This window comes from Rutidosis leptorrhynchoides, chromosome 6 (genome assembly GCF_046630445.1).
Source record: "Rutidosis leptorrhynchoides isolate AG116_Rl617_1_P2 chromosome 6, CSIRO_AGI_Rlap_v1, whole genome shotgun sequence".
In the NCBI taxonomy this organism is placed as follows: domain Eukaryota; kingdom Viridiplantae; phylum Streptophyta; class Magnoliopsida; order Asterales; family Asteraceae; genus Rutidosis; species Rutidosis leptorrhynchoides.
In genome coordinates this window covers 338,272,933-338,284,590 of record NC_092338.1, presented here as the reverse complement: position 1 = coordinate 338,284,590, position 11,658 = coordinate 338,272,933, and the positions used below count along the sequence as shown (strand labels likewise).

The window sequence follows — 11,658 nt, the reverse complement described above, 5'->3', positions numbered from 1 at the left end:
AAATCTGGAACCTTTAAGTATGGAAGACCGAATGAGAGCTAAACGCACTGGCCAAGGTCACGCATTTACTCATCCTGACATTAATGCGCCAGATTATGAAATCAAAGGACAAATTCTACATATGGTGACTAATCAATGCCAATTTAATGGTGCGCCGAAGGAAGATCCAAATGAACATCTTCGTACATTTAATAGGATCTGCACACTATTTAAAATAAGAGAAGTGGAGGATGAACAGATATATCTCATGTTATTTCCCTGGACTTTAAAGGGAGAAGCCAAAGATTGGTTGGAATCTTTACCTGAAGGGGCGATTGACACATGGGATGTTTTAGTTGAAAATTTTCTTAAACAATTCTTTCCAGCATCTAAAGCCGTAAGACTTCAAGAAGAAATTGTTACGTTCACACAGAAACCAAATGAAACTCTATATGAGGCATGGGCAAGATTTGGAAAGTTATTAAGAGGATGTCCGCAACATGGTTTAGACACTTGTCAAATAGTACAAATATTCTACCAAGGATGCGACATCACTACAAGGAAAGACATCGATATAGCAGCTGGTGGTTCCAATATGAAGAAAACAGAAACTGATGCTTACAAAATTATTGATAACACTGCTTCCCACTCACATGAGTGGCACCAAGAAAAAGATATCGTTAGATCATCTAAAGCAGCTAGAGCCGATCCTAGCCATGACTTAGATTCCATTTTCGCAAAGATAGATGCTGTCGAGAGACGAATGGAAAAGATGACTAAAGATATACACTCAATACGAATTAGTTGTGAGCAATGCGGAGGACCACATTTGATAAAAGATTGTCTCAGTATTGAACTAACAATGGAACAAAGAGAGAATATTTCATACATAAACCAAAGGCCTGGAAATAATTATCAGAATAATTATCAACCGCCAAGACCAATTTACAATCAAAACCAGAATTATAATCGAAATATTCCATACAACAACCAACAAGGTCCTAGCAATCAATAAGTATCCAATAATACTTACAATCAGCAAAGACCTAATTTTCAAAACAAACCACCACAAACCGATGATAAAAAGCCGAATTTAGAAGATATGATGACGAAGCTAGTTGAAACTCAAACGCAGTTTTTCACATCTCAGAAACAAACTAATGAACAAAATGCTCAAGCATTTAGAAATCAACAAGCTTCTATTCAAAATTTGGAACAAGAAGTAAGTAACCTAGCAAGGTTAATAGGTGAAAGAAAACCGGGAAGTCTACCTAGTGATACAAATGCTAACCCCCGGAATGAAACAGCTAAAGCCATTACCACAAGAAGTGGTACAACACTTAAACCACCTGAAATACCTGTAACTTCTGATGAAGCTATTCCTACTCCACAAGAACCACAACCTGAACAAGATAAGGAAACAGAACCGGTAGTTGAAAAGGTTAATGAAGCTAACACAGTTAAGGCTAAACCTTATGTTAAACCATATCAACCACCACTTCCTTACCCGAGTAAAATGAAAAAAGAGAAACTTGAAGACGAGCAATCCAAATTCTTGGATATGTTTAAATAGATAAATGTAAATCTTCCTTTCATTGATGTGATTTCAGGAATGCCTAGATATGCTAAATTCTTGAAAGATCTAATCACAAATAGAAAGAAAATAGAAGAACTCTCAGCTGTTACTATGAATGCTAATTATTCAGCAGTGCTGTTGAATAAGATACCAGAAAAATTATCTGATCCAGGAAGTTTCACAATTCCATATTTTCTGGGTAGTCTTAGTTCAATAGAAGCATTGGCAGACTTAGGTGCTAATATAAATTTAATGCCGTATTCACTATACGCTAAACTAGACCTTGGAGAATTGAAACCAACAAGAATAAGCATACAACTAGCCGATCGATCAATAAAATATCCTAGAGGGATAATGGAGAACATGCTAGTTAAAGTTGGCACTTTAGTATTTCCAGTAGATTTTGTTGTTCTGGACATGGAAGAAGATTCTCAAGTTCCTCTCATATTAGGAAGACCATTCTTAAACACGGCTAAATCAATGATAGACGTGTTTGGTAAGAAACTGACCCTAAGTATAGAGGACGAGAGTGTTACCTTTTCAGTTGATAGAGCAATGCAACAACCGCAATATGCAGATGATACATGTTATTATATTCAAACTATAGATTCACATGCAGAATTATTAGAAGAATTTCCAGAATTACAAGGAACGGGAGAATGTTCTTTAGGAGAAGGAACTGAACCAATTGATGAAGCTGAAATGTTAGCTACACTAATAGCTAATGGATATGAACCAACAACAGAAGAAATTCAAATGCTAAAAGAAGAAGACAAATATCGATATAAATCATCGATAGAAGAACCTCCGACATTAGAGTTAAAGCCACTTCCAAACCATTTGGAATACGCTTATTTACATGGTGAATCTGAATTACCTGTAATAATATCGTCTTCTCTTACTTAAAATGAGAAATCACAACTCATTTCTGTGTTGAAAGCTCATAAACCAGCTATTGCATGGAAGATTCATGATATTAAAGGAATAAGTCCTTCGTATTGCACACATAAAATCCTTATGGAAGAAGGTCATAAAACGTATGTGCAACGCCAACGAAGACTAAATCCTAATATGCAAGATGTAGTTAAGAAAGAAATTATTAAACTACTAGATGCAGGTTTAATTTATCCAATTTCTGATAGTCCATGGGTAAGTCCAGTTCAATGCGTGCCTAAGAAGGGTGGCATGACTGTCATTACAAATGAGAAAAATGAGCTTATTCCTACTAGGACTGTAATAGGATGGCGTGTATGTATTGATTATAGAAAATTAAATGACGCCACCAGAAAAGATCACTTTCCCTTACCTTTTATTGATCAAATGTTGGAAAGGTTAGCCGGAAACAGTTACTATTGTTTTCTTGATGGATTTTCCGGATATTTTCAAATTCTAATAGCACCCGAGGACCAAGAGAAAACCACATTCACGTGCCCTTATGGTACTTTTGCTTACAAACGCATTCCATTTGGACTTTGCAACGCCCCTGCAACCTTTCAAAGGTGCATGATGGCGATTTTTCACGACATGATAGAAGAATGCATGGAAGTTTTCATGGATGACTTTTCAGTCTTCGGTGATACATTTGAATCATGTCTAGTTAATCTAGAACGAATGCTTATTAGATGTGAACAATCAAATCTAGTTCTTAATTGGGAGAAATGCCATTTCATGGTTAAAGAAGGCATCGTTCTTGGACATAAAATTTCAAAGGAAGGAATTGAAGTGGATAGAGCTAAAGTAGATGTAATTGCTAAACTTCCACATCCCACCAATGTTAGAGGAGTTAGGAGTTTTCTAGGGCATGCCGGTTTTTACCGACGTTTCATTAAAGATTTTTCTAAAATTGCCACTCCTATGAATAAACTCCTAGAAAAGGATGCTCCATTCATCTTTTCAGATGAATGCATCAAATCTTTTAATATTCTTAAAGAGAAACTCACTAATGCGCCGATCATGATAACACCAAATTGGAATCTACCATTTGAACTAATGTGCGATGCAAGTGATTTTGCAATGGGAGCCGTTTTAGGACAAAGGATTGAAAAACGATTTCAACCTATATATTATGCTAGTAAGACGTTACAAGGAGCACAAACAAATTACACAACTACTGAAAAAGAACTCCTTGCTATTGTCTTTGCTTTTGACAAATTTCGTTCATATCTCGTTCTAGCAAAAACGGTGGTCTATACCGACCATTCTGCTCTTAGATACCTATTTTCGAAACAAGATGCTAAACCAAGATTAATCCGTTGGATCTTACTCTTACAAGAGTTCCGATATTGAAATCCGAGATAAAAGAGGAGCAGAAAATCTCGCCGCCGATCATCTTTCTCGTCTTGAAAATCCCGAATTAGAAGTTCTAAATGAATCGGCCATACAAGACAACTTTCCTGATGAATATCTATTGAAGATAGATTATAATGAAATTCCATGGTTTGCAGACTATGCAAACTACTTAGTATGTGGATTCCTTGAAAAAGGATTGTCGTACCAAAAACGAAAGAAATTCTTTAGTGATATAAAACACTATTTCTGGGAAGATCCACATTTGTTTAAAAGTTTTCCAGATGGAATAATACGCCGATGTGTATTCGGAGATGAAGCCAATCAAATCTTAAACCATTGTCACACAGGACCAACAGGAGGGCATTATGGACCTCAACTAACAGCAAGAAAAGTTTATGATGCTGGATTCTATTGGCCTACAATTTACAAAGACACACACCTTCTTTGCAAATCCTGTGATGCTTGTCAAAGGGTCGGAAAAATAAGTCAACGTGATGAAATGCCACAAAATGTCATTCAAGTATGTGAAGTATTTGACATTTCGGGTATTGACTTTATGGGTCCATTTCCAAAATCTCATAATAATCTCTACATTCTCGTAGCCATTGATTATGTATCTAAATGGGCGGAAGCACAAGCTCTCCCAACTAATGATGCACGAGTTGTAGTCAACTTTTTAAAACGTCTTTTTGCAAGGTTTGGAACACCGAAAGCTTTAATAAGTGATCGGGGAACTCATTTCTGTAATAATCAACTTGAGAAAGTTCTTAAAAGATATGGAGTAACTCATAAAATCTCCACCGCATATCATCCACAAACAAGTGGACAAGTTGAAAATACCAACCGAGCTTTAAAATGTATTCTAGAGAAAACCGTAGGATCAAATCCGAAGGAATGGACCATTAAATTGGAGGATGCACTCTGGGCTTTTAGAACAGCCTACAAAACTCCAATTGGAACCACACCTTTTAAACTCGTTTATGGAAAAGCATGTCATCTTCCAGTAGAAATTGAACACAAAGCATTTTGGGCTTTGAAGACATGTAATCTTGATTTACATGAAGTTGGACGTCTACGATTAAGTCAATTAAACGTATTAGAAGAATTAAGACATGAAGCATACGAAAATTCGTTAATCTATAAAGAAAGAATGAAGAAATGGCATGATAAAAGAATCAGAAGTTCAAAAGAATTTAAAGAAGGAGACAGAGTTCTTCTTTTCAATTCACGATTCAAGCTATTTCCTGAAAAATTGAAATCAAGATGGTCTGGACCATTCATAGTCAAAAGAGTTTTCCCATACGGAACGATAGAATTAATAAATTCAAATGGGATTGAATTTAAAGTTAATGGTCACAGAGTTAAACATTACATACATGGTCCGATGGAAGTTGACAATGAAGTTAATCATAATTTCACCACCCAAGAAAACCTTCAAAATGAAAACATAAATATGTTATCAACAACATATGAAAAATCAAAATTAGAATATAGGGAGGATTCAAATTTGAGTGATGAAGAAGAATTCTTATACAAACCTCCCATTCCAAGAAACGAAGAAAAATGTGAACAAGAAGTTCAAATAGAAGTGAAAGAACCAAGAAAAGAACACCCGAAAAAGGTTTACAAACCAACTCGACTTACTAAAGTAGGAGACCCAGGTAAATTTATCATTTCTTGCTTGCTTAATGATGGTGCTGTATATAATGGACTCGCAGATTTAGGAGCAAGTGCAAATATTATGCCTCTTTCCTTATACAAAAGATTAGGCATGGGTAAATTAAAACCAACCAAAATAGGTGTTCAATTATTTGACCAAACCATTAAACACCCAGTTGGAATAGCAAATAATTTACTTGTTAACGTGGGAAGTTTGACCTTTGTTGCAAACTTCATAGTGATTAATATGGAGGAAAACCTTGATATTCCTCTAATTCTAGGTCACCCATTTTTAGCAACCACCGAGGCATTCATTGATGTAAGAGAAGGTAGAATGATACTTAGGGATGGTGATACATCGATCACCTTTGTGAACCGAAATTTTAGATCTCCACCAACCAAAACTGTTAGACCAATAAAAACGCATAAGTGTGGGGAAGATGAAGAAACACTTAATGATGATCCAATCACAAAGAATGCCGTTGATGATACGAAATTAGATGAACCCATTTTTAACTGTTCAACGAAGAAACTTTATAAACGGATTCACGATGCTAAGATTAAAGGAAACTTTAAGTTATGTAACCGATTAATATCCAATTTATCGTCAAAAGAAAAGGCGATGTTAGTTGAATTTGTGAAAGTTACGGAGGAAATCAACAAATGGATTAAAGTAAAAGTCAAAGATATACAAATTGTTGATGATTCAATTGAAAATAATGTTAATCACAATTTCAACTAAGTATAGGGAGGTTTATGTATTTCTGTTAGAGTTAGATTTTCTGTTTTCGTGTAGTTCTCGAAAATGGAACTCGAATGGTCTTTCCCTAGCAGACCCTAAAGAACTAGTCTTCTCCCCCCATTCTGAATTTTTTTTTTTAGGTTTTTACGAAATAAGGACTTCCTGTGAACTAAACCATGGTCTAATGCTACACGCTTTGATCACTAAACGTAATAATGACATACTTCCGAGTGAAATAGTATCATTAATCAGAGGTAAATTGGACGGAGTAAGAAAAGAATCCAGATGCGAAGATAATAAGTCACAATTTGGTATAGGAAAATCAAAATCCGCAGCGAAAAGAAGAGCACGACACCTTGAAAAATGTCACAAATGCGGAAAATGGTCACATGGAGGTAAATGTTCAAATAATCAAACCTATTCAAACACCGAATTTGTTACTTTATGCAGAGACGGACCGTTCATATGTTTAGAAGAAAAAACACTGAATGCTCGAGGTTACGCCTATGTAGCTATGGAAAACCAATTAAACCGACTATCTTATGAGTGGGCTAGATCGTATCACTAAGAATACTATCTCACAGGTAAGTCTGTATAGTTTTTATTTTTATTTTTATTTTTAACCTTTTGATAATAAACGCTAATTTGTTCGCTATAAAGTATTAAATTGGTATTGAATAAAATTAGGTTTGGCGACCGAAATTATTGATATCATACAAAAATTTATTACATCACTGCGAAATTTAACGTTTATTCTTAAGGTATAAATATCTTTAATCAATCAACCCAAAATATTTCAAAAATTCGTCATGAGTTAAATTAGGTCATGGAACCGAAATTACTTTACCAAAAAGAGGGGCGCATGTTTTTGATAATATTTGATTGATTAAAGTGAGATAAAAGCCAAAAAGATTTTTAATTTTATTTTTACTTTATTTTTAAAATTAATATTTGAAAAATTGTAAATATTTGAAAAATTGATATTTTTAATATAAGTTTGTATGTATAAAAACAAAATTAAATTTAAGTTTGGTGTGAATTTTTAATATTAATTTTTAATTTTATTCATTTTAAATTTAAGTTTGGTTTGAATTTTTAATTTTAAATATGAATTTTGAATTTTATGCATTTTAAATTTAAGTTGTGTGAATTTAAAAACCAAAATTTACTTTTTCTCATTAAGTTAAAAATATGATTTTTAAAATTCGTCGTGAATTGAAGACTAGGTCGTTGAACCGAAATTGCTTTACCCGAGGGAGGGACGAGAACTTTTATTATCATTATTTTTAATCTTATTGAATTAAAGTATGCCAAAAACATTAAAAAACCAAAAAAAATAAAAAAATATCTAAGCTTTTAAAACAATCGCTACAAAAAGACAAATTTTAAAATTTGGACGAGGGACGGACTAGGATATTGTTCCGAAACGACCTCGTCCTAAATAACAAGGGAAACAAAATTTTAAAATTAATTACTTAATTGTTTTATAAGTTAAAGATTGTAAAAAAAAAAAAAAAAAAAAAATTCAAACACCGCGACTCGCGGAGTTTGTAAGGGTCAAACACCGCGACTCGCGGAGGACCAAAAATACAGAAAAAAATATAAGCTGCCCGAACAGATCAGTCAACACCCACACCCCAAAAATACTGCGAAAAACCCGAAAAAACACTCTAAAATCCGAAATTTTTTACCAAAAATCATCACATTTTTTACTAAAATCATGTTGAGAAGGATGCTATCAAGGAATTACTTAAGGAAAACGGTAAATTTCTACACCTAAACACCATTTAATCTGAAAATTAGTGTTCTTGAGCAATTTTTTTACCCAATTCGATTTTGATGCTTTTTAGTGTAATTATGCTTAAATTGTTTATGTATTATGCTTGTATAACCTAGATTGATGCTATTTAACATGATTAGAAGCCTTAAACTTCAAATTTTTAATAATCTAGGGTTTGTGTTCTTGAGCAAATTTGGGGCTTTTTGATATAAACAGGTTATGGCCGATTTTTGTCATGAATTATTGCTAAATTAAGTAGTGTAACATGTTTAGGTAGTTAAATGATCCAAACTTTGAGCCTAAACATGATTTTTGAGAATTAAAGTGGACTTTTTCAAGTCTAAAATTCATGAACTTGATTTTTGAGAGATAATGCCATTTGAAACTTGTTTAATTGCTAGTAATGATTATTTTGACATTTTATTTGAGTTGAATGCTTATGAACTTGACGAACATTTTCGTATATGCTTATTTGAAAAAGTGTAGATTTGATAAAAATATGAAAATGAGCATATGTTTGATATAAATTGGACATGTCATTGTAATTATTTTGATTGATGATTTTGCTGACACTAATGCATATTTGGATGCACAAAAATTGTGTTTGATGTGTTTTGCAGACTGAAAGGGGTGAATCTTCATCCCAAGCTCGCAATGCTCCTCCTGAGAATGCGAAACAACAGGATGTTGATAGCTATTACAAACAAGATATACCTCATCCAGTTATGACATTTTCAGATATGCACTTGGAAGATTTGCACCCGAACTTGAGATTTGACAGACGTTGGATAGATTATCCAAAATACCAAAGGGGCTTGCATACTCTTCATTCTAAAGCTGTTGAAGTACCTAGGGTAATAGAATGGGAACCATTAGAAGCCGTAGAATTAGCCGAGCCAATTAGGGAATTACTTGCACAGAGGTATGGTAATTCTACTTTTAACGATTGGGTACGATTATTCAACATGCGTAGACCTGTATATAAAGTATGGTGTGAAGAATTATTGTGTAGTATAGAAATAAATGATCGGGTAGCTAGTTTAACCGATCGATCTTTTATTAGATTTTTATTAGGAGGTTCGATGCGCCACATGTCTTTACTTGACATGGCTCAGGCCTTACGTATATATACGCCTGAGGAGTTAGCATCTGTCGATTGTCGAGGGTTGATATTAAACGGTAGGAAAATTGATGAAAATTTTGATACGCATGGTGTATGGAGTCAAATGACTAGCCATCACCGATTTAAAGGGGGAAATTACTCTTATTTGGATATAGATAGAGCTGAATTAAGAGTAATCCATAGGTTTTTAGCCAACTCGATTACACAATGAGGTAAGAATAAGGAAAAGGTAAATGAACATGATTTGTTTTACCACATGTGTATTCGAGACCCACAAAGCGCTGTAAGTATACCTTATTGTGTGGGTTATTATTTATCAGCTACGGTTAGAGGGATGAGACCGCACAGTATAATAGGAGGTGGTATATTTATTACTTTGATTGCTGAATATCTCAATGTGGATATAAGTCGGGGGGGATTATTAATCGAAGAACCAGAACCGCATGATACAATTGGTTTAAATGTATATCATGGTGCAAAGGTTTTGAAAAGGCGAAATAACGCCGCAGTAAGATATAATGGAAGACATCCACAGGTTGAGAGAAATCAACAGCCAGGTAATGTGGGAGGGGGAAATGAAATGACAGAAATGCAAAGGTTTATAGCTTCACAAGAGTATGAAAATGCTAGACATTGAGCATTTGAAGATTGGCAAGTTCATCAAAACCAAATCATAGCTCATTGCCAACATGTAGGTAGAAACTATATTCCTACTCCATCTCCCATATTTCCTCCCTGGTCTATAGAGATGCAACCACCGTATCCTACTTATAACCCAGCTGAAGCATTTTATAACACATACGGTTATGCATGGAACCCCTACTGGTATCAGTAACAACCCTAGTATACTTAGTTTTATTTATTTTATTATTTGTAATGTTGATACATTTAATACTTATGTTAATATTGTAATAGTTTTTATAATTTTCTAACTTTTATTATTAGATTTTAATAATTTTTGAATGTGGGGTAATATACCAAACTTCAAAAATATGTATATATGTTTGCAGTTTATCTTATGTACACAGCAGGGTAAAACAACGCATTTTCAAAGACTGGCATTAAGTTCAGCAAAAGCTACTAATTTTGACGACAAGATGCAAAATATATGTGAAATAACAACAAGACGGAATGAACAAATGATGTGCACCATTTATTATTCAACACAAACAACAATATGTTTGGAAACTTTGGTAAAATTTAATCATTTTTCTGCGCTAATCACCCTCAATAATTTAAATTGTTACTGATTTCTTGCAAATGAGGGCATTGCAAGATCTTAAGTGTGGGAAGGGGTTAAATTCTTTCGGATTTTTAAAAATTTTTATCTTAAACACTTGGTTACCATTAAAAATACTAGTAAAGCAGTAGTTGTATTAGAATCTAGTGCTCTCTGATAATAAAGAACAGCCCTAGTCTTATATACTAACTACCCACTTCTAGTAAAAATTTTCAAAATTTTCAATTAAATGAACTCAAAATCATGTTTATACATATTTATGAACAATAAAACTAGGTGTTAACACCGAAATTATTGTTCCCTTGGAAAGGACATAAATTGAGAAACAAACCAAAATGTTAGAATTCATTTAAGAATGGAATAGAGGAGAACAAAAAGGAAAATAAAAGCCAAGTGTGGGAAATTTTCACCAAGTTATTCAAAATATATATCACATATTTTTGTACAAATAATTGAAAATACTTTTGTTTTGGACGATAATTAACTGTTTTACCCAATTTACTGTAAGAAAGATGGATCTACACGATGAATCAATTCCATCATTAAAAGGAAGTAAAGTCTTCCGAAAAAGAAACGCTCTTCTTGATTTAGGTCATGAAGTTGTCGTCCAGACTAGCTGTAGGTTAATGAAAAATCTAGAAAAGTCATCTCTAAAATCAGCAGGAAATCCACGGACCTCAGCATAAAACAGGGTCGCCAAGCGGTCAGATTTATCCTAACCATGAGAAGGATTTATCTCGTACAATGGGGGGCACCGTGCAAATTAGCTGGATAAGACTAATGAATCAGATCCCCAGAAAGGATAATCTCCTTAAAGATTAAAAATCAGCTTTTAAGACTGATATTACTCAATCCTTGAGATTGACCTTAAACATTGAGAATTCAAACTCATGGAATTCAATGATATCTAAACTCGAGCTTGAACGAGAAAATATTTTGATCAAAAATTACAAACTGATTTGTTTTCTGAAAACCTATTTTCAATGCGTTCATTACCATTGAACGTAAAATCCTAGGAATTCACCTGGAATTCATTAGGTCACCTGAACCAAATCGGGTGTCAACCGTAAGGACGGTGGTTACATAGTATAGTCAAAGACAGGACCTTGTGCCAGACCGGAAAATTATAAGGGTGAGCTTTACTATTGCTCCTACAAAGGATAGTAATTGCGTCCGACACGTTATAGACCATAATTAAAAGCATGTCAGGGGACATTGCCTTAACAGTTGCTTGTTCAACGCTTTCCTTTACAACCGGACGGTAGTTTAT

At 34.0% G+C, this 11,658-nt stretch overlaps 1 non-coding gene across 1 annotated transcript; it reads right to left on the bottom strand.

The window, feature by feature from the left end:
• Positions 1-379: 379 nt before the first annotated feature.
• LOC139856573 (small nucleolar RNA R71) lies at positions 380-486 on the bottom strand. The gene has a single exon (XR_011762046.1). It is a non-coding gene; the product is annotated as a small nucleolar RNA R71 (small nucleolar RNA).
• Between the last annotated feature and the right edge of the window lie 11,172 nt (positions 487-11,658).